The sequence below is a fragment of the Malaclemys terrapin genome, chromosome 2, assembly GCF_027887155.1.
Source record: "Malaclemys terrapin pileata isolate rMalTer1 chromosome 2, rMalTer1.hap1, whole genome shotgun sequence".
In the NCBI taxonomy this organism is placed as follows: Eukaryota; Metazoa; Chordata; order Testudines; family Emydidae; genus Malaclemys; species Malaclemys terrapin.
In genome coordinates, this window is record NC_071506.1 from 65,820,572 (window position 1) to 65,845,006 (window position 24,435).

General features: G+C 40.8%; 1 protein-coding gene across 4 annotated transcripts in view; it reads right to left on the reverse strand.

Annotated features, from left to right (window-relative positions):
• FAM110B (family with sequence similarity 110 member B) overlaps positions 1 to 24,435 on the reverse strand; it is a 173,669-nt gene that overhangs the window by 87,781 nt on the left and 61,453 nt on the right. Inside the window, exon 1 of one of the 4 annotated variants that reach the window (XM_054018043.1) lies at positions 575 to 677. The exons of 2 other annotated variants lie outside the window; for them this stretch is intronic. The gene's annotated coding sequence lies outside the window, so the exon portion shown is untranslated. Of the gene's footprint in view, positions 1 to 549; positions 678 to 24,435 lie in introns of those variants that run through there. One more of the 4 variants, XM_054018042.1, reaches the window with a different exon arrangement.

Below are 24,435 nucleotides of genomic sequence, written 5' to 3' on the forward strand. Positions count from 1 at the left end.
GTCCCCCACAGCTGCCTAATAGGGAATTCAAAGAACGAAACAAAGAATCCACTAAAGCTACAAGCATCTTTGATGAAAGAACAATAGCATATTACTCCACATTCCTCGACCTCTTTGCAAAAAACATGAGGATAGTTATTACCCTGATATAATTAAAGTACATCTCTCAGAATTATCCTTTTAACTGTTCATATTTAGAATAGTTTCATCTCCATGTAAAGAAAGTCCTACATGCCTCTAATTCAATTGTTCTGCAAAGAGACCCAAATAAATGCAATATTGCCATTACCATAACAAAAGGGAACTAATAAAATTGCTCACATGCACAGGCTCAAGGTTTCATGTGAAAGGAAATTTTTCTGTAAAAATACATTCTATTTCCCTGCTAAATCCACTCTGTAATGACATGTTTTGTAATCTGATGGCTATCCCACTGGAGAACACATATTAATGAAAGCAAGACCAAATTAAATAGATGACATGATTAACAGTATTCATTTCATGCATGACTGTGTTTTATGGGAGAGATAAAGACCTGAAAGTAATTACCATGAATTGAAACTCCTTCACTGACCTCTGCTTGCAGCTAGCAGTCGTTAAGTACTGATGTTTTATAACAAAGACCAATGCCTTTCATCTGTGTGCTTTCTTTTAATGCTACAAGCTGAGCACCTCCACCGTTGCATGGACACAGTACCTCTGTATCTATGTCTGTAATGCAGCATAAAGATTACTGTGGAAACCTATCAAACTGGCAAGCAGCAACGTCTGCAGCCAATCAGAGAAAGGCACATGAAGAATCCAGCACATGCTCTCTGAGGCTCAGATACTGTCACCACTGTTTAACAGGCTGCTAATCTAATTATAGCTGTTTGCTAGCACAGTGCTACTGAAGTAGAGCACATGAACAAAACTAAATTTCAATACATTAAACCATTTAACCACAATAATCAAATTTGGTTTTTTTAATAAAATTTAAATGCTTAAAGTTAAAAGTCCACCTAACTAAATGAACTGCTTTAAAAACGTGTTTTTTTCTGAACTCTGAAAAAAATGAGCAATATTTAGTAGTGCACTTTCAAAATCAGACTTGTAGTCCATTAGTTATATATATTGCAGTAAACATTTATTACAATGTAGCAGTTTATTCTGTATTTCTGATTCTGTATGTGTGCATTACCAGTATATTGCAAAATTACACAACTCAGCCTGCTTTATTTACAATGTTTAGCATAACAATTTAGACCCCAATTCAGCCAGGTACTTAAGCATATGCAATTCAGTACATGAGTAATCCTACCATGTCAAAGGAATTACTCATGTGCTTTAAATTACACATGTGCTTAAATACCTTGCTGAACTTGGGAACTCTGTGCATTTGGAAACCTAGCTGTAATTAATCTTCTGTCAGGCTACAGTGGAATGTCATGCAAATTGCTGCTACTGTACAAACTACTAATCAATCTGGAAAATATTCATCATGAATATATTCCACACATGTATGGTGAATTTAATCCACTAAATCTTAGATGCATGTTATAAATGCATGCCTAGCGCCATAAAATAACTAACGATATGGATTCTGAAACAGAATATACAGAGACTATTTTGTACGTAACTGAGTTTTAAAATTGCTGACAAGTGCTGTAATTCATTATTTCAGTTTTCATACTTATCAGATGTACAATAATGAGAAAAAGGTGTAGCTAACTGACATTTACTACTCTTGACAGTGTATGTCAAGTAATTTCTGTGACCAGCACAACAAGAAAGTAGTTTTCTGAAGTTTTAAGGGCCCATATGGTTCTCTTATGTAATTAAAAGTCTACAGTGGTCGCAGTTTTCAAACTTGGATGTCTCAAATTAAGCATCTAAATCTACACCTAACTAAAATGGCCTGATCTTCAGAGGAGCTGAGTATCCACATCTCCCATGGAACAAAGCGGGTTCTTTAGGTGCCTAACACGAAAGATAAAGGCACTTTTATATAGATAGCCAAATAGAGAGAGTGGGTATATAAACTTAGGCCATCAAGTTTAAAAATGTTCCCCTATGCCCATCTATTCATATGTACAATACATATATAAACGCCTCTCACAGAGACTTAAAACCCACTGCAATATTACTCAAAGTGAGCTGCTATGTGCCAATAGCAGCAGTTTTCTCCTTAATTCTTTACTTTCTTATTATTAACACCGCACAGTATTAATCACTCTCCTACTGTATGGTATTAAAGGTTTACATATGTTTCTGTTACATCATTCTTATCTGAGTAGCAAAAACTGAATTTGTTACTTCATAAAAGTTGTTAACACAAGACTTCCGTACAGAATCAAAGGAAGTCCAAATTTACTGACAATATGCAAATAACTAAACCATAGCTTTTTTTACTCTGTTAATGAAAACTGTTAATAAAAACCTGTTATTTTGTACAAGTATTAGACTCCATTTCTAAAAGAAACAATATGTTCAAAGCTGTATCTGGCTAGGAATTAAAACTGAACGCAGACAGCGTAACATTCCATTCTTTCATTCAACTTTTGTTCAGCAACATTTAATATGTTATAACAAAAAGGGATACCAATACCATGTCCTAGAAACAAAAAATGACATGAATAAAAATCAGGTATAAAAACAAGAATACATATCCTCAACTTGGTACTTATAATGTTAATAAAAAAAATTCTTCCTGTCAGTTAAAAATATACCTATTACTTTTGTGTCTAAGGTACTCTAAACAAAGCACTGTAGAAATTAGAAAATTTCACAACACTGTTCTAAGGCAGGTAGATTATACATTAAAGATCAGAAAAGGGGTTATAAACAGGTAAGGAACCTGATTTTGAGAATAGCTGAGAATCCACAATTCCAACAGAAGTTGACTGGAGATACAGGTGTTCAATACCTTTGGAAATCATCTCTCAAAACTTGTCTAACATCACATCAAGATGAAGTTTTCAATTATCACCTGCATAGTCATAGGACAAAGGAGGGTTAGCAAGTTACAGATTGTTGTAATGAGACATAAAACTAGTGTGTCTATTGAGTCCATGATTTTTAGTGTCTCTCAAAGTTATGAATTTAAGCTCCCAGGCTCATTCTTTTGAAGGTTTTGCACAAGGTTCCCTTGAGGAGAGGGACCCAGAGGTCAGATATGAAGTAATCGTTTTGTGAAAAGCGTTTGCCGATGGGTGATACGGTGTTTTTTTCTTTTATAATTTTTCTGAGAGTTCATTTGAGAGCACAGTGATAGTCTGGTTTCATTCACATAGTCGTTGGGGCATTTAATGCTCTGTATGAAGTGCACCACGTGTTGTGATAAGCATGTGTAGGACCCATGGATAGCGAAAGGTGTGTTGGGAGGGCACTGATCCTCGTACCAGTGGAGATATATCTGCAGGTTTTGCATCTGTTATGGCAGGTTCTGGTGTTGTTTGGAGTTGGCGTCCTGCTGTGTAGGGAACTTGCTTCTGATGATGAGCTTGGTGAAGTTGCGGGGTTGTTTGAAGGCCAGAATATGGGGTTTGGGAAAGATTTATTTCAGGATGTAGTCCCCATCAAATATGATTTGTAATTATTTGATAATACCCCACATGGGCTCCACAGTGACAAGTAGGGGTATGCAGAATGTGGAGGGTTTTTTCCACTTACAAAGTGATAAAAGACAAAAACACCCTATCACTTGTGGGTGAACAGTTGTCACAAAATGATCACTCCATAGCTGACCTTGCGGTCCTTGTTCTCAAGGGAAGCCTGCACAATACCTTCAAAAGAGGAGGCTGAGAGCTTAAATTCATAACTTTGCTAGACATTCAAAATCATGGATTCAGCAGACACACGGGTTTCATGCCTCATTACAACAATCTGTAACCCACTAAGACAGGGGTCAGCAACCTACGGCATGCAAGCTGATTTTGAGTGGCACGCTACTGCCTGCCCGGTGAGAGGAGGAGGGAAGGAGGGGCAGGAAAGCACCATGCTGGGGGAAGAAGCGGGGGAGGGGGGAAGCTTGGCTGCCGCAGGACCAAACTTCTGCATCCTGCCCCCACCGGGGAGAACGGTGGGAGGGGGGGCCCGGCCCCTAGCCCCACTCAGCCCCCCCGCCCACCGCTCTCCCCTGTGGGGGCAGAAGCTTGGTCCTGCGGCAGCCAAGCTTCCCCCCTCCCCCACTTCTTCCCCCAGAGTGGTGCTTTCCTGCCCCTCCTCCCTCTCCCTGCGCTGATCAGCTGATGGCCCTTGCGAGGGGGAGGGAAAGGGGAAGCAGAGCCGAGTGGCAGCATGCTCGCTGCTCCATAGAGCAGGCAGAGAAGAGGTAGGGATGGGGTCTTGGGGAAGGGGGTGGAACAGAGCATATCCCTTCCAGCCCCCTGCCATGAGCCGCTCAGGTGATGCCATGAGCCACTCAGGGCAGGGGTCTGAGAGCACCCCCCACGAGCCGAGCACCCTAGCCCTCTGCCCTGACCCCCCACACATACCCAGCTTTCTGCCCTGCACCTCCACACCCCTGAACTCCCCCCCACACCCAGCCTTCTTCCCTGTACCCCCACACAGTCCCAGCCCTCTGCCCTGACCCCTGAACTCCCCCCACACACCCCCAGCCTTCTGCCCTGAACCCCCCACATCTCCCAACCCTCTGCTCTGCACCCTGAACCCCCCACACACCCCCAGCCCTCTGTCCTGACCCCTGAACCCTCCCCCACACCCCTTAGCCCTCTGCCCTGACCTCCCCACACCCAGCCCTCTGCCCTGCACCCCCACGCCCCCAGCCCTCTGCCCTGACCTCTGAACCCCCCACACACACCCAGCCTTCTGCTCTGCACCCCCACAGCCCCCATCCCTCTGCCCTGACTATGAACCCCCTCCCACACCCAGCCTTCTGCCCTGCACCCCCCACACTCCCCAGCCCACTGCCCTGGCCCCTGAACCCCTCACATCCCCACTGCCCTCTGCCCTGGCCCCTGAACCCCCCCCACACCCCCAGCCATCTGCCCTGACCCTCCCCCCAGGTCTGGGGTCCCGGCTGCCGGCTCCTTGCCAGCCAGCATCCCAGCTGCAGGCCCCGCTCAGCCTGCTGCAGGCCTAGGTGAACAGAACCCCAGGCTGGAAGCGGGCTGAGCAGGCTGGCGGCGTAAGATCAGCATTTTAATTTAATTTTAAATGAAGCCTCTTAAACATTTTGAAAACCTTGTTTACTTTACATACAACAATAGTTTAGTTATATAATATAGACTTATAGAGAGCGACCTTTTAAAAAACGTTAAAATGTATTACCGGCACGCGAAACCTTAAATTAAAGTGAATAAATGAAGACTCAGCTCACCACTTCTGAAAGGTTGCCTACCCCTGCACTAAGGCCATGTCTACACTACACAATTAAGTAAACCTTTGTTAGGTTGACTTACAACCGCCGCAGTAATTACTGCGGTTTTTCATGTCCACACTACCTTCCTTTTGTCGGTGGTGCGTGTCTTCATCAGGAGGGCTTGCACCAATTTAAGAGGAGCAGTGTGGAGGGCTGAGACCCTGGGCACTGCGGTCTCCGCCTGGGAGCTCTGCAGAGAGCCCACAGCCTAGGCTCTCAGCGCCAGGCAGCGATGCTCCAGCTGTTAGCACTGCTGGGCCTCACAGCTGGAACACCCTTGCACCCGCCCGCTCAATTTCAAAACAGGGATGCTAGCAGCAGTGAAACTGACATTCTTGTCAATTGCACAGCTCTCCGGCTGTCAGACACCCTGACAGCCAACAGGAAATGCAAGTAATACGAAAACAACAAGGAATCTGGTGGCACCTTAGTAATATGGTAATCTTATAATACGGTGTCTACACAGACATTGTGTCACCTGAACTATGTAGACCTAAGCTTTACACCTCTTGTCAACGTGCATTTACTAGGTCAGTGGGCGAGTTACAGCAGCAGGAGGAACACTTTAGCATGTACGCTTACATAGTCAAGTCGACATAAGCTACTTTATCAACTTAACTTTGTAGTGTAGGCATGCACTAAGCCTCCTTTGTCCTATGACTGCAGATGTGTTAATTGCCTACTTCATCTTGAATGGTCTCTTGCAACATGTGTTAACACCTTATGCATAACAATCTGTTCCACCTTATATTTAGCTGTGACACTGATTACCTTTCCCAGACCTGAAGAAGAGCTCTGTGTACCTTGAAAGCTTGTCCCTTTCACCAACAGAAGTTGGTCCTGTAAAAGATATTACCTCTCCCATCTTGTCTCTCTCATATCCTGGGACCAACACTGCTACAACACCACAAACAATATCTGCATATGCATGCACACAAATACACAAGTAGATGATCGCAAAAAGAGGGAGCACTAGACTTCCATCATTGTCTACATTAAATGTAAGCAAGTTTCAAACATGAGCATGGCATCCTTGAAGCCTGGCATTCACAACTTCCAAAGAGAGAATCTGCAAATGCTTTGTACTGAAACTGCTGCTTTTTCTCATCTTTCCTTCCATGATATGGTAAAGGGAAGGTCTTATAAATAGATTGTGTCTAATCTGCAGACCAAATAACATGGACATATGTAGTCTGGAAAGTACTTCATAAAAAAGAAAAGACTACCAGAAGTAATCTATGTAAGGTCAAAGATTTTTCCCATCACAATAAGAAAACAGCTCCTGCAGAATGGCTTATCATGTGAAACAATGTGAACAGAAGAGAGAATTAGGCTTTTTTCTTAAAACCTAGTAAATGTAACAAGTGTAGTAAACAAGTTTTAAGATTTTGTTATGAACAAATACCCATGAGATAGCTTAGCTCATTTCTCTTTTAAAAGGCTAATGAATGCATCAATCCAAGTAAAATAATCATTAAAGTAATTGGTTTAGTTCAACCTCTCAATGATACAGCTTGAAAATATATACACTGTTGCCTTTAGAAACATAACATGTCAATTCATCAGCACTTTCAGTCAACTCATTTTCATTCCACATGACTGTTTACTGTGCTAGGCAAAATAAGAGTAAGTAACCATTATAGATGTTTATAAGTAGTATTTAATAATCTAAAGCAAAATTTTAAAAAGTGTAATACACAGTGAAACCTGTATTCATAAAATGCACACTATAAATACTTTGTTTTAAAAATATTTGGAATACAAACACTTATAAAACAAATTTTAATGTATTAAAAAGTTATTCCCAAAATACTGATCTGTCTGCTATTTAACCTATACAAAGATGAAGATGTAAAAGCTTGTTGTATTTATAATTTGTTGGCTATTTCAATATGAGAAACAGACACAGAACAGTGAAAAGTGCACAGTCTCTGGAAAATGAAGTGACACCTTATGACAGTCCAAATCAAGTCCCAATGTGCTGCTATGTCTGGACCAATTCTGGCAATCTCTTGTTGCAGCATATAGGTGATCTCCTATGCAAGCAGTTTAACATTAAAAAAGGCTCGGGGGAAAACATCTTGGAAGTTTCTAATGAAGAAAATCTAACACTGTATATATTTGTAGTCTATAGCAGCAACCTCATAACCTTGACACTTTACAAAAATTAAAAACAATATTCAATTTAAAAATTCTAAGAGTTATGAATATCAGCTAAACTGCCATATACAATCCCCAAAGCAACCACTCCTGATATAGCTTACCCACCCACCTCATCCAAAAATAGTGAGTTTTACAGCATCTCTGGAAAATTAACAAATACATTCTCAGGTGGACCAAAAATGAAGTAATTTAAGTAACAACTTAAATAGGCATGTTTGTGTGCAAATATCCAATATGCACATTGGGTATTTCAGAACATAAGTTTTGGCAGTTGTGTAAAAAATATTTGTGTGTCTAACTTTGCAAATCAGATTTTTTATATTTCATTTAAAATGCACAAAGTACTTTGAATACATACAACCCCGCCTTATTTTTAATATTGTATTTCTCACACACCTTGTGGCACTAAAGCAAAGGTTCTTCTCACTTACTTCGTTTTTTATCCCCCAGTTAAGAGAACACAAGGCAACTTTCCCTTCTCCTGTCATCTCCCAGTACCCTCCTTTTTATATTGAAATGTTAGTGTTTAGATGAATTTAAGTCTCAGTTCCCCTTTTGGTGATCTGAAGCACCACTTTCCAACATAGTAAACTAGTACAATACTTCAGGAAGCAATGGCTTCTGTTCATGATTTAGCATCTGACTGTATTGATCTAGCATGACAAGTAATAAGCAGCCAAGATACAAAACAGATGACTTATTAAAAAAAAAAAAAACACCCTCTTATTTGAAACTGAAGATGGAGAGCCAACCAGCACTGAGAAGTGTCCCTGTTTTCTCCAGGTATAATTTAATAGATAAGAACGGCCATACTGGGTCAGACCAAAGGTCCATATAGCCCAGTATCCTGTCTTCCGACAGTGGCCAATGCCAGGCGCCCCAGAGAGAATAAACAGAACAAGTAATCATTCAGTGATCCATCCCGTCGCCCATTCCTAGCTTCTGCCAAACAGAGGCTAGGGACACCATCCTTGCCCAACGTGGCTAAAAGCCATCGATGGACCTATCCTCCATGACTTTATCTAGTTCTTTTTTGAACCCTGTTATAGTCTTGGCCTTCACAACATCCTCTGGCAAAGAGTTCCACAAGTTGACTGTGTGTTGTGTGAAGAAATACTTCCTTTTGTTTATTTTAAAGCTGCTGCCTATTAATTTCATTTGGTGACCCCTAGTTCTTGTGTTATGAGAAGGAGTAAATAACACTTCCTTATTTACTTTCTCCACGCCAGTCATGATTTTATAGACCTTAATCATATCCGCCTTAGTCATCTCTTTTCCAAGCTGAAAAGTCCCAGTCTTATTAATCTCTCCTCATACGGAAGCCGTTCCATACCACTAATCATTTTTGTTGCCCTTTTCTGAACCTTTTCCAATTCCAATATATCTTTTTTGAGATGGGGCAACCACAGCTGCATGTAGTATTCAAGATGTGGGCATACCATGGATTTAAATAGAGGCAATATGATATTTTCTGTCTTATTATCTACTCCTTTTTTAATGATTCCCAACATTCTGTTCGCTTTTTTGACTGCCGCTGCATATTGAATGGATATTTTCAGAGAACTATCCACAATGACTTCAAGATCTCCTTCTTGAGTGGTAACAGTTAATTTAGACCCCATCATTTTATATGTGTAGTTGGGATTATGTTTTCCACTGTGCATTACTTTGCATTTATCAACACTGAATTTAATCTGCCATTTTGTTGCCCAGTCACCCAGTTTTGAGAGAGCCCTTTGTAGCTGTTCCCAGTCTGCCTGGGACTTAACTATCTTGAGTAGTTTTGAATCATCTGTACATTTTTCCACCTCACTGTTTATCCCTATTTCCAGATCATTTATGAATATGTTGAATAGGACTGGTCTCAGTACAGACCCCTGGGGGACACCACTATTTATCTCTCTCCATTCTGAAAACTGACCATTTATTCCTACCCTTTGTTTCCTATCTTTTAACCAGTTACCAATATATAATTTAAATAATTAGATCTTTGCTTCATATCTGGGTCTGAATAAATAACAAGATCAAAATTTGTATGCAGTATAGTTGTAGCCATCTTGTCTCTCTAAGATCAAAATTTGTCTTTCACCTCCACCAAATATTTGGGGAAATGTATTGGGGCCTATGCCTGGACATTTCCTTCCTCCCCCTGCCCTCTTTCCCACCCACCCCCCATCCCAAAACTAACAAAGTTGAGGAGTTGGTGGGTAAGGAGATGGGCCTTATGCCATTCCAACATCCGAGGGCTAAATCCACAAAGAGACTTCGGTATTGCTACATGCAGAGTTGCAGTGCCTAACAATCCAGTGGAATCTACAGCCGTGAGTTGGATGCCCAGGCTTCCCATACAATGGATGGGAGAGATTGGCTCCTAAGAATAGGCTCCACAAAAGCCAACACACTGAGCAGGGAGTCACCTAAGCTTGCCAATAGCAGATGCTGAGGAGAGGCGTGTGGCCTAAACCCTTCCCCCTCAGGTACTGAGGTGCCTACGTCCAGGATGGATGGAGGTGCCTATTGCTACTTAGGATTCACAACCGTGAACTCTCTACGGAAGTTCTGCTCCTAAGCTATTTCTTGCAAGAAACATTGGTGCACACCTCAACTCCCCCTCTTTGGAGAGTGCCTTAACCACTGCACAATAAGAGTTATTCTCACTCGCTCTGGCCCAATACATATTTAATTATTTATACACAGTGAAACAGCTTCAACAGAATAGACTGAGAAAGAACTCCCCCAGAATACGCCATAGCTCATTAGCAGTTAAGGAATTCTCTTAAGAGATGGGATATCCAACTTCAAATCTCTTCTGCACATCCAGCAGAGGGGAGAATTCCACCAGGGTCTCTCACATGCCCTAACCAGTAGGGTAGAGATTATAAGGGCAGCCTTTGCCCTGGCCATTTTGTGTCGCTTTAGGTGTGCTCTGAGAACACTTAACGGATTGGGCCCCAACACTTAACAAGTGGAGGAATACCTAGTTTGAGGATCCCACAGGGGCGTAGGCATGGGATAAACATCAGCTGTCAGGACTGGGGAATTTAATGGCAGAAATGTAGGTACTGAGGGACTTGAGAACCTGCAGAGTTAAGCAGAAGCTGAGCTGGGGTTTTGAGGACATCAGTGGTACCCAAATGTTGGAGTTAAGCACCTAAAGCAGCCTAAGTCCTTTTCTGGATCTGAGCCTTGGTTTTCTACAGTATCTTGTGTCTTGTCCTGTTTTATGGTGTCCCTTCTAGTCTTGGTTGCAGCTGAAGCCTAACTTGGTGCTTGATGAAACTTGCTCATTGATTCCCTCAAAAAAAGGACCATCAATCCCAAGTCACTGAGATAGTTCAAGACAAGGCAGGAAAAGAGAAATGGGGGGGTAGGAGGAGGTGGTGGAGAGGGAACATTATCACATTTAGAGAGGCGTGTTCTCTTTTTTCATTTTTTGTAAAGGGAGGAAATGGTGCAGCGTGCACAGTCCTAATAAATGACAAAAGGTATTTAGGGTGCTGAGGAGCCTATGAACAAAAAGCAGGCCTTGCAGGTGGCAGAATCTCCTGGCCCACCACAGAAGTTCTAGAATTTTGCTGGGGGTAAGGCTTTAAAACTTTCTGGGATCTGCCTTCACAATGTCGCTGCTGAATGTATATTTGTACACTACTGTTTTAGATCTCTGGGGATCTTAACCATAACTGCTTTAAAAATAATTATCCAGGCAGGTCTCTTTCCCACAAGAGTTCAAGTGGCAACTTGTACTTACTAACTATATTTCTAGCAGTGTGGACATACTTTTTACGGATAAGTAGATTTAATTTACGTAGTCTTCAAGGCAACCAGATGGAAAAATAGTATTGATTTCTTGTCTGAATGCTTACACAGTCTGTGGCTCAATTCACCAATGAGTTAAAAAGGCAGACATCTCGACCTGTGATTATCATTACAGTCTGTAGTATGGTGTAGCTTCTCAATGAGATACAAAAGGTAATCAAGGCCATGGTTTGGAATTGTCTTATCTTATCCATAAGCTATAACAGGCTCCTAAATTATTAGTTTCCATTTTATGCTCCCATTCAATTTTCCCTTGGCATTACACTTACACTCCCATAATGCACATTTCTTAGATACGTGATGGACCCTTTCTGAACTCATAAATTCCTGATTATCCTCCTTTAGTAACCACTGGATAGCAAATACAACAAACTACAGGAGCTGGTGAATAGCTGGTGTAAGGGAGAGCACTGGGGATGGCAGCTAAAGTGAATAGGAGTGGGAAGAAGGGTGTTTCTAAGATTGGTTTGAGGCAGCAGCAAAGAGAAAGGTGATTTCAAGTATCTGAACCTAACTGGTGCCCTTACACCTAGTTCTTTCAAATGGCCAAGTGACCTTCAATTCAGAATGTATTTATTCAGCCTACTTGCCACTGTGTTGGGGGTTCAGTAGTGTTTGGTGAAAGACACCATGAAAGGAGTTAGAAGATTTAAATTCCAGATTCCCCAGGAACTGGTCACCAGAAGAAAGAAACCCCTTTAGAATGGCCTGCAAAGGTACCAGGAAGAACTCGTCTGGTTTTGTTACATTAACATAACTGCATGTTGTTACTACCTGAGACAGAATGGAAAGAGAGCGAGGAACAAGGAAGCAGCACAGTGGCAAATGCAAGTAGAGATGTCCAATATTTTAAATAACTAGTGTAACTCAACGATTCACCAGAGAAATAGAAGCAAATAACAATTCTCACTTTGCCTGACTGCATTATATAAAGTATGGAGGGCATCTAACAAGCATATACCTTGAACACATACCATATATCCTGCTGACCTCTGAATCCCCAAAAAGATACCCTGTGTTTTTTAAAAAAAACTAATCAGTCACTTTAAACCATCTGTTCCTATTATAGAATCTTTTTGATATCACTTAGAAAAAATTTTAATCCTGAACTTAAAGGGCTCTTGTGTGAGCATGACTAAGGACTTTATGGAAAGACAACTGGTACGGTCTGTCCAGACAGTGAAATTTAAATTACTGTCCGTGTTTGGAAAACCTGCCTGCAATGGCATAATAGCAACCTTGCCAAGAGGAATGTGATCTAATACGTTAAACTTAAAATTACCTTGTAGTCGGACTTCTAAAATTAAAAAAAAAGGAAAGTTTTGTTAAGGGGAGTCAACATTTTCCAAGTCACTTTCATTATATGCTACCTTTCATAATGAAAGCCAAAGTGAACAAATCCTGTTCACTCCCTTGTGGTTGCTATCCCTTTACATACAGCTTATACTGAATCTCTAATGGGCCAATATCCCTCATTAATATAACTGTCAAACAATAATGAAGACTGACATGGTAATAATTCTATTAATGATATCAGTCACTTGCCATGAAAATAAATAGGCTGTCACAAACTAAGTGTAATGGCTTAATGGCAAGATAAAACAGGAAGAGGAGATGGCCTGTCAATTTTGTTGAACTAAATGATATAAGATAATCAGCACATGTGGTAAGTACAAGTTTACTACTCTCTCTCTCTGCACTTCTGTACCATAATTCTTGCCATATTTTTCTATTTGTCTTGGACCACAGATGTCATAAGACTGATACCACTTTATCAGAATAATGTACAAGTAATAGGATATTTGAATGGGAAGCCACTCAGAGACAAAGCCCAAGAGTTCAGATGCCAGACTGTCCCTAGGAACCATCTTTGATCTTTAAGGAAGTACTAAGTGTTTCTCCAGTTGCTGTTTCCATCTTTGGCTTTCTAAGCTAGTGAGAAGCCATTCTCAGTCAATTCTAGAACAAAATGTACAATAGAGAGACTTTTTCCACTGCAAGGATAGGATATCCCCAGTGCCAGCTCTGATATATTTTCCTCTGCAAAAATAATCTCTGTACCTTCAGGGAGGACCCAAGGGAGACAGAGAGGTACACAAATGAGATTTTCCGAGACACAGTAGAGCGGTCCCACCCCTGGTCTGACAGGCTCTGTACTTCTGAGGAGGATGAAAGTCTCCGGGAAGGAGAACATCAAGCTGGAGTGGAGGGAAACGATCCCATAGCTGTGACTCTCCTGCCAGATGAAGACATGGTATCCTCTCACACTGAGGATACCACTCCAAGGGGGAATCCCTGTTATTGGGAATCAACAGATAATAGTAATATTTCAATTATTAGAAATATAAATAGTTTTGTGAAGAACCACATGGTTGAATTGACTCCAGGGTGAAAAGATTGTGGCTCTCTTGAGATATCTAGATAGACTTATGTGCAGTGTTGGAGAGAAGCTAGTGTTCATGGTACCTGTAGGTACCAACAACATAAGGAAAGATAGGAGAGAGGTGTTGGAGGCCAAATTTAGGCTACTAGGTAAGAGATTAAAGTAGAGGATCACCATGGTAACATTCTTTAAAATGTTTCCAGTTTCATGACAGCGCCTGTCAGAGAAGCAGAACTGCAGGATCAAAATGTGTGGATAAGATTATGGGGGGTCAGAAGAGGGATTTGGGTTTATTAGGAACAGGGGAATCTTTTGGAAAAGGAGGAGCCTATACAGGAAGGATGGGTTCCAACTAAGCCAAAATGGAACCAGATTTCTGGCATGTAAAAATAAAAAGGTTGTAGAGGAGTTTTTAAACTTAGCACTGAGGGAAAGCTGATAGATGCATATAGTACATGATTCAGACAGAGACATCCCGTAGGGGAGGATTTATTTATTTTACATCCCTTAGAAGATAATTTATTAATACTAGAAGAGGATACAAGCTGATAAAGTACAGGTAGAAACTGAAGAGAAAGTCCAAAAAGAGTCCCATTCAATCACATCACATGAAGGCAGACAACTCAAGGAAGACATGGAGATTGCAGGGAAGGAAATGAAGAATTCTCAGCATCAGTCTTCACTTGCAGAGGATGTGAGGGAGATTCCACACATGTGAGCCATTCTTTTCAGGTGACAAACCTGAGGAACTGTTCCAGACTGAGTCAATAAAGGACGTTTGGGAACAAACTGATAAAATTAAAGAGTAGTAAGTCACCAGAACCAGACAGTTTTCATCCAAGAGTTCTGAAGGAACTCAAGCATGAAATGGCTGTGTTCCAAGTGCCTTAAACTGAACTATGCCTTCAACGAGCAACTGAATCCAACTGGCTGATGTTGACTGCAATAATCTCCTTCTGTAGGTAGTGAAATAGTATTTCTATTTAGTAAGCTCTGCAGAGTCGCATCTTTCTATGGTTCAAATCCTATCCTATCCTAGACAGTCAAGGCTGAAATTTCAATCCCGCACTTTGACATCCCCAATTTGTATGGATCTCACACATGTAATAGGAACAAATTCCTGATAATATCTCATGGAAGGGAACAGCCTCTCTGGCAGTAGTATGATTTATATGCTGGACATATTGTGTAGCTAGCATCCTTGGATGCTGGGGATAGGAGGACACAATTCTGTTCTGCTACATAGTTTTTAGTAATGGAAGAAAGGTCCTATTTCCTTGTAGTTATTTACGGACATTTTTTTTAAAAGTGAACAATTTTCACGCCAGTCTCTGCTAGTGGGAAGAGCATTGAGAAAAACACACTGGTATCATGAGTGCAAATAAGCAAAGTTAGCCCTCATTTATATGAAAAAGTTGCACGAATATAATCTGATATTGAGAGTCCACATTGCTGATCATATACTGGTTTAAGCTACTTCGCTTGCAAAACGTTGTGTCCGCACATTGCAGCACAGTATTGCTTTAAAGGCTTGCAATATGAGTGGGTATTCCATAGTGCCAAATGCCACTACTAGGCTTTATGTAGTTGGGTAATTTTTGCAGTGGATTATGGGATGCCTGCTAGCACCAAGTGAAACTGTGGGACTCAAGGTCCGTGTCCCATGATACTATCTACTGTATTCCATAGCTCGTTTGTGTTCTCGCTAGCCAGAATAATTTTCAAAGAGCTGCCAAGAAGCATGGAGGAAACAATGCAACCAGGATGATCCTGATCATAATTAGCATGATTTCATACAGCTACCCTTAGAGAAGGAAGAGGAAAGTTTCCTTGAGTAGCGGCACTCAATGGAGTGTCACTCTTGGGCCCATCTGATCAGTTCTGATTGGTAGGATAAGATAGTGATGCAGACCCGAGATGACCAGCAGAGGTTGCAAAACTTAGAGTCAGAGTTTAAGGCCTGAGGAACCACTGGAACATCTGACCTCCTGTATATCACAGGTCACCAACACCCACACACTAAACCCAACAAGTCGGTCAAGCTCACAACAGGCTGCAGTGCCAGACTACCAACACGAGAGTTCCCCACCCCCACACGAAGAAGCATCTGACTATTGACATCTGGAACCTGGACAGTAGCTAACCAGTTTGGTGTTGGAAAATCCACAGTGGGCTGTGAATGCTTGTGATTAACTGCCAATTACCTTATCCTATCCTGAGTCCTTCATGCACTGCTTCTGGTTGGTAGGGAAGAAAATAATTATGTTATCTAAGGACCTAATCCTGCAAATTGTTTCCATCCAGGAAGAAAGGCACTGACTTAATGAAGTTCTGAATGTGTGAAACAACTTGCAGAAATGAGACCTATGAATGGATTTGAATTTCCTTTTCTTATACTTTGGAACTGACAAAAGTATCCCTTCTTCACTGAATGTTTGGGATATCCTTCTCTACAACTTTAATTAAAAGCTGTCCTCTGGCAATTTTTACAAAGTCCAGGATTTGATTATTTTGTGCATGGCCCATCCAAGAAATAGCTAGAGCTGGCATCTTGCTACTGCATGACTGGCAATTAATCTCCTGCAAAACTTCAATGCATCCACCACAAAAAAAGCTTCAGGATTTTTTAGTTTACTTAAAAGCTTTATTTGCGGATGCCAATACAGAGAGGGACCGGGATATCCTACAGGAAGCTTTAGATGACCTTGCAAACTGGAGTAATAGTAATAGGATGAAATTTAATAGTGAAAAGTACAAGGTCATGCATTTAGGGATTAATAACAAGATTTTTTGTTATAAACTGGGGACGCATCATTTGGAAGTAACAGAAGAGGAAAAGGACCTCAGAGTATTGGTTGATCACAGGATGACTATGAGCTGCCAATGTGATACGACTGTGAAAAAAGCTAATGTGGTCTTGGGAGGCATCAGGCGAGGTATTTCCAGTAGAGATAAGGAGGTGTTAGCACCATTATATAAGGCACTGGTGAGACCACATCTGGAAAACTGTGTGCAGTTCTGGTCTCCCAGGTTTAAGAAGGATGAATTCAAACTGGAACAGGTACAGAGAAGGGCTACTAGGATGATCTGAGGAATGGAAAACCTGTCTTATGAAAGGAGACTCAAAGAGCTTGGCTTGTTTAGCCTAACCAAAAGAAGGCTGAGGGAGGGGAGATATGATTGCTCTCTATAAATATATCAGAGGGATCAATACTAGGGAGGAAGAGGAATTATTTAAGTTCAGTACCAATGTGGACACAAGAACAAATGGATATAAACTGGCCATCAGGAAGTTTAGACTTGAAATTAGACAAAGGTTTCTAACCATCAGAGGAATGAAGTTCTGGAATAGCCCTCCAAGGGGAGCAGTGGAGGCAAAAAGACATATCTGGCTTCAAAACTAAGCTTGATGATATGATGGGATAGCCTAATTTTGTCGATGAACTGATCTTTGACTATTAGTGGTAAATATGCCCAATGGCCTGTGATGGGATGTTAGATGGGGTGGGATCTGAGTTACTCTAGAGAATTCTTTCCTGGGTGTCTGGCTGGTGAGTCTTGCCCACATGTTCAGAGTTTAGCTGATCGCCATATTTGAGGTCGGGAAGGAATTTTCCTCCAGGGCAGATTTGGGTTTTTTTCGCTTTCCTCTGCAGCATGGGGCACGGGTAACTTGTTGGAGGATTCTCTACACCTTGAAGTTTTTAAACCACAAGTTGAGGACTTCAATAGCTCAGACATAGGTCAGGGGTTTGTTACAGGAGTGGGTGGGTGAGATTCTGTGGCCTGCGGCGTGCAGGAGGTCAGACTAGATGATCATAATGGTCCCTTCTGACCTTAAAGTCTATGAGTTTGGTAAACTCTCCCTCAAATCACTCTCCTGAACAGATCTCCTCTAGAGAAAAAGACTGTGCATACAGATATGCAAAGGTCTTGAAATTCCTTCATAAGGTGACATCTTTCAGGCAGGATCCTAAGGGGAGAAATACCCTACCAACAGGATAATAGTCTCCTTAGCAAGACAAGAGACTGTGCTGTCTAGTACAGGGACCATAAGGATTTTAAAAACATCGTGGCTGGTCTATTAAATCTCCTGCCTTTACTTAGGAATTCCCACACAGCTAGTCTGAGGTTTTCCATCCACATATAAGAGGACAAGCAGCTCATATTATGAAGCTTTTAGAAAAATAATGAAGTCTCAGTTTAGAGGACTACTTTTTCAGCCTATAGCACAGGTTTGAATGATTCCTGAAGGAATAGTCTTTCCTAGGGATCGTGGTCTGAATTTTTCCAACTGGGAGTCTGATAGTTATCCCTTTTTCTGGGGATTCACCTCAGGGAGAGAAGAGAATTTTTGCTTTCTTCTCTTCTTGAGTTTGAAGAGGGTCGATCATGGACCAGACTCAGCTGCCTTTTGTCCCTATTTAAAACTAACTTCCTTTGCTTTACTAGGACAGAGGCTTTAGTGCTGTGAGACTCAATTGGCTCAGATAACAGGGTGGCAACTTTAAAACTTGGGGCTTTCACCAAGATTTGAAGGATCATTCCAGGTAGCTTGAAGATGTGAAGTAGAGAGGGAAAAGAGAATGTTTGTCTTTCTCCTGTGGTATTCACCTGAGGATCTCTTTGAGAACACAAGAATCATTGGACGTGGAGGCTCCAGCAGGGGACTGGTGTGATCTGGAATGCAGGCTCACTAACAGATTGGGCACAGCTCCCGCTCTGCATGATTGCAGGACACTCTGGCCCTCCCTCACAGTTTGAACTCTATGTGATATGCTTAATTTTACAATACTCTTCACATTCTGTCATGAACCACAGTGCTCTTTAGGCTTCCTCTTGAACCAGCCAGCAATTTTGTCATCAGTAGTGTTCAACTTGTAGCAGACCAGTATATCATTGCGAAATGGACTATAGTATCTCCTTCTCAGACACACATCACCCTGAGGCCTCCAGGAAATAAAACATTGGTGTTGTACTATTCCTCCTCTCCTGCACCAGTTATTTCCAAACCCCCTCTTCCCACCCATTTCCCACTCCTTTTCCTCCTTCAAGTAACCTGAATTCTTAACTCCTTTCTCCCTCGTAGTGGCTGATCTTGATTTTATCTGCTTGACCCTCTGCTCTTCTCTTTCCTCCAATCAGTTTCCCACCCCCTCATCCTCTGTGACTTCAATATTTCCATTGATGTCCTGACATCTCATCTTCACTTCCTTGTTTGACTTTCAAATGTAGATCAACTCTTCTACTCAATAGGCACTTCTTCAGCCACATCATCTGATCTTTCTACCATTTCATCTCCTTTAATACTACACACTTCACAGAAGGACTGGGAGGAGGGCAGAGGTGATCTCCAAGACATCAACACCTCTGCTCTCTCTGTTGCTCTCATCCCCTTCTCCCTGCTGTTTCCTCCATTGATTCATTTGTCAAGTTCTGTTTTTCCTCCCTTGAATCCTCTACCACTTTTACCCACCCTGGCTTACCCGCACCACCCTACTCCTCCACTCCTGAACTCAGGCCACTGAATGACTAAGGAGAAAATCCCATGGCCACACTTTCTCCCTCCTCTACATATTCCTCCTGTTTTCTTTCATAAAATCTAAGGTTTGTCTACACTGGCACTTTTGTCGTTAAAATCTTTGTCGCTCTTGGGTGTGAAAAAACACACCTGATCGACAAAAGTTTTAACGATGGAAAGCGCTGTGTGGACTGCGCTTTGTCAGCAGGAGCTGTGCTCCCAGCGACGAAGCTACAGCCCCTTGTTGGAGGTGGTTTTATTTTGTCACTGGCAAAGAGCTCTCCTGGCAATAAAGAACTGCTACACTGTGCACCTTACAACAGCAGGGCTGTAGCCATGCTATTGTAAGGTGTGCAGTGTAGACATAGCCTAAAAGTCACAGTCCACTCTGGCATGCCATGTCACCGTTTACTAGGGAGTTTGCACCAGTGAAGCTACATCAGTGTAAACACTCAGGCTACATCTACACTACAGGGGGGAGTCGATTTAAGATACGCAAATTCAGCTACGTGAATAGCGTAGCTGAATTCGACGTATCGCAGCCGACTTACCCCGCTGTGAGGACGGCAGCAAAATCGACCTCTGCGGCTTCCCGTCGACGGCGCTTACTCCCACCTCAGCTGGTGGAGTAAGAGCGTCGATTCGGGGATCGATTGTCGCGTCATAAATCAATCCCCGAGAGGTCGATTTCTACCCGCCGATTCAGGCGGGTAGTGTAGACCCAGCCTCAGTCCTGGTCTAGCCTAGAAAATTAGGTTGGCTTTACTACGTCAGTCAGGGGTGCGAAAAATCCACACCCCCTAAGCAGCACTGTTAAGCTGACCTAAATCCCCATATAGACAGCGTTGATGGAAGAATTCTTCCTTTGACATCACTACCGCCTCTCAGGGAGATGGATTACCTATGCCGACAGGAGAACCCCTCCCATGACTATAGGTTATCTCCACAGAAGTGTTAGAGCAGTGCAGCTGTGACTATCTAGTGTTTTAAGTGTAGACAAGCTCACAGTGTAAAAAATGCCTACAGTGAATACAGTGCTGGAAGAGAGGAGTTCACATTTCTGTGCTCCTATTACTGCGCTGGAGACCTTTTTCCTGAGAGGCTGAGATGAAAAGGCAGCAGCATATCAAAATAGTAACAAATAAGGGTAAAAGCATCAGGGGAAAAACTAAGCATTTAAGTCCACTGGCTTCAATGAAGTTACACCTGCAGGAAGTTTAGCTCTTAATCTGCATCTTTTGGAGGACAGTACATTTAATTAAAAATAATTTTGTAAAAGGTAAGAATTGAATATTTCTATCAATTTTGTTTTGAATGAATGGGAAAAATAGCTATTCAAGGACAGAATGCACAAAATTTCTATTCACTTATAGGCATGAAATACTAAGAGATCACTGCTCACAATATAAACACTGCATTTTATTTAAAAAAATAAAAAAACATACAGCATTCATGTACTTAAGAATATGGCTTCCACAACTCACCCATAGCAACTTAGAAAATTTTCACTCTGGAGATTTCATACTGTTCACACTGACACATACGAGTGTGTGTGTGTCTGTGTGTGTGCCTGTGTTTGTGTTGGTGATTTTTTTTATTTTTTGTTTTTTTGCGTCAAGTAGTAAAAGTGCAACAGAACTGTAAAGAAATTCAGTGCCAGTAGAGGGAGGCAGCTGCTCTCCAGGCAACACATCCTACTGTTCACTGATTCACAGTAGGGAGCCAATTGAGTTTGTTTTTGTGGAAGTGAACTCACCCCTCAGCCATTGTGTAAATGTGGCTTTAAATCAAGCTGTAATTAGATTTTGCTGTATTTAACAAAACCCCTCTGTTGCTCTTCTTTCCCAGTCCAAGGCAGGAAATAAAAGCATTCATACCTCTCCCCCCCAAAAAGTGTATGTCTTTTCTTTGAGTGTTTTCTGGCATACTTACAAATGTAAGTATAGAGTATAAAACAACTGGCTAGGTTTATGGGATGTTTGCTTAATTTTCCTACAGTACTTAAGAAAACAAAAAGATCGCCCACCTGGCTAACTATTTAAAATGTGAGCCCAAAGTTAGCAAAATTCTGCCTTGTTTAGAATGCTTAGAAAGAGTTAACAAATCCAAGTTTTGTTCATAAATTAATTTACTTGATAAAACACAAATGGAAATCTTTTGCAAAAGACACAGGCAGACTAGGGCCTTGGCTACACTTGGGGATTCACAGCGCTGCCGCGGCAGCGCTGTGAAGCGCAAGTGTAGTTGCGCCACCAGCGCTGCGAGAGCTCTCTCGCAGCGCTGCAAGTACTCCACCTCTCCAAGGGGAATAGCTTGCAGCGCTGCACTCGCTGCGCTCGGGGGGGGGGAGGCGCGTTTTCACACCCCTGAGCGCAGTAAGTTGCAGCGTTGTACAGCGCCAGTGTAGCCAAGGCCTAGAACTGTCACATATTCATTTTGGGACAAGTCTTTTCTGCCCCCCTTCATTTTAACCACTTCTGTCTTTACAATCCTAGTCCTATCTCAGCAATTGTACTCCATTCATTGTGCACTTTTGCTCTTGATTGGTACCCATTAAAGTCAACCATCAGTATCCTCCTCCTTTCAAAATTATTTTACAACAACAACTCACCTTGTATTAGGTGGTTTTATTTTGCTTTTGCGTTTTCTTACTGTCAGTACATAAACAGGACTTTAAGTCAAGGTGATTTAAATCACCAATTTTAATTATTTAAATCAGCAAGCAAGACACCTTGATTTAAATAATCAATTTAATCGTGTTTTGTATTCATATTTTTAGTTACTTTCTAAACAAAGGTTGAGTCTCATTAGTTGGTAACAATTAAAATGTTTATTTGCAACTAAATATAGCTTTTATACTTAATTTGGTGCATCTTCTTGCTAATCAGGAGGATACACTATAGTCATGCACATTTATTTAAGCAATTATATAGCTCAATTTACATGTATTCAGATTTTTAGATTTTACTTTTTAATACATTAGAAAATTGTGACTAATGCATTTCTGATTTACTAGAGGATTAATATTTTATTGAGGATTTGTGTCAGCCTATTTGGATGGAAATTTAAATTCGATTAAAATGCACAAAATAGCATGTTTTATTAAATAAAACTACCTTAAAAGTGCCAGATACATAAGAAACAAGTTTTGCAAAACATGTTTTACAAGGAAAGGTAACTGAATTATTAAACAAAGGAAGTACTATCTGCAGTTAGTGAATTGATATTGTTTTTGGTTACCATGTCCTTCAAGATTTTTGAACTAGTAGAGCTCATCCTTTCATCATACCGAATTTTATGTACAGATTGGAAAAGGAAAACAAGTTTTCCTGCTTTTTCAGCTCCCAGTTGGTTTCTTAACTTTGAACTAATCATTGAACTGAACTGTTGAATAGACTAAAATGAAGAAAAAATAGTCTCTCTGCACTTGCAGAAAAGGCTACTGCTTTAAAAAGTTGGTTTAGCACATCAACAAACCGTGACTCCAGGTGCTTAGCCAGTGCCTTCTGCCATTTATCAGTATGACTTCCTTTAAAATTGGCAGCAAGCATGTACTCTATGTAAATGCTATATATAATCATATATTGTATTTAAATTTAAAATTATAGATTTAATTTAAATTATTTGACTAGATTTTAATGCGTTTCAGTCTTTACATAGGTCATCCATTTCAAAGTTAATTTAAAAAAATAAACCTATATTTAATTTAAATAAAAACATCATTGTTTTTTTATCCATCCAGTATGTAAGCAACACCAAAATTATAAGTAACAATTACTGTAAGTTATGTCATACTCCACTCATAAATAGCACAAGTTTGGCATTTATAAAGCACTTTTCAGCTAAAGATCTCAAAGTACTTTATAGAATTGTGTAGAAATTATCCACATTTTACAGATGGTGAAACTGTGGGAGAAAGGTTAACTGATCTGTCCAAGGGCACATGGCAAGACTGTGGCAGAGGTAGGAGTGGTCTCCGCTCACAGTTCAATGCCCTACCTTCTGGAGCATGCTGGATCCCCAAGTCAAAATAAATAGTAATTATCTGTTCTACAGAGTCCCTCAAGGGAAGAAGTTTTAATATCAATACTAAGGACTCTTTTGAAAGCAGAAGTTATTGGGTCTTTACAACTTGCCTATTCTATGTTTTCAGAACAAATTTATTTAAAATTAAACATCTAACTATATATGTCAATATAACTTCCTTGTTAATGTTACAAGGTTTAAGAAAATTAAGGCTGTTCCCTATTATTAAAAAAATAGACATACTCTTGAAATTTAGCACGTCTGTTTTTGCTGGTCTATGAGATTTTGCTTTCTTTTTGAAACAAGTAAATTTTAGTTTAGAAGGGAAAACAAATTATAGTAATACTGTTTAAACTACAGGGGTTTCAGAGAAGGGTAACTAGAATGATTAAAGGCATGGAAAAAACTTTCACATCAAGAAAGACTGAAATGAATGGGATTATTTACCTTAGAAAGGAGGCAAATAGAGGGGATTTGATAAAAAATACAAAAAATGATGAATGATGTACAGAAGGTACATCACAGATCTTATGTTCTATCTATAGCAGGGGTAGGCAACGTATGGCATGCGTGCCGAAGACGGCACGCAAGCTGATTTTCAGTGGCACTCACACTGCCTGGGTCCTGGCCACTGGTCCTGGCAGCTCAGCATTTCAATTTAATTTTAAATGAAGCTTCTTAAACATTTTAAAAACCTTATTTACTTTACATACAACAATAGTTTAGTTATATATTATAGACTTATAGAAAGGGACCTTCTAAAAACGTTATAATATATTACTGGCACACAAAACCTCAAATTAGAGTGAATAAATGAAGATTCGGCACACCACTTCTGAAAGGTTGCTGACCCTTGATCCATAGCATAACACAAAATAAGAGGTCAGATAATTAAATTAGAAGTAGGAAGTTAAAAGTACAGAAGGATGAAACCTTCTGTGAGGGGCAGATTATCTCACATAGGTCTACTGTGTGATTCTTTCACACAGCATAAGAAATTAGCTGAGCACAGATTTCTAGAATTCCAAGCCTTAAAACATCACAATTAAAAATAAACAGAATTTTTGGTTTAAAATAAATCCTTATTTATAGCAAATCTAGGATTTGCCATACCATGCTAGTACTCCAAATGCCATTAGCTTGCTTTGGGCACACAGGACAGAG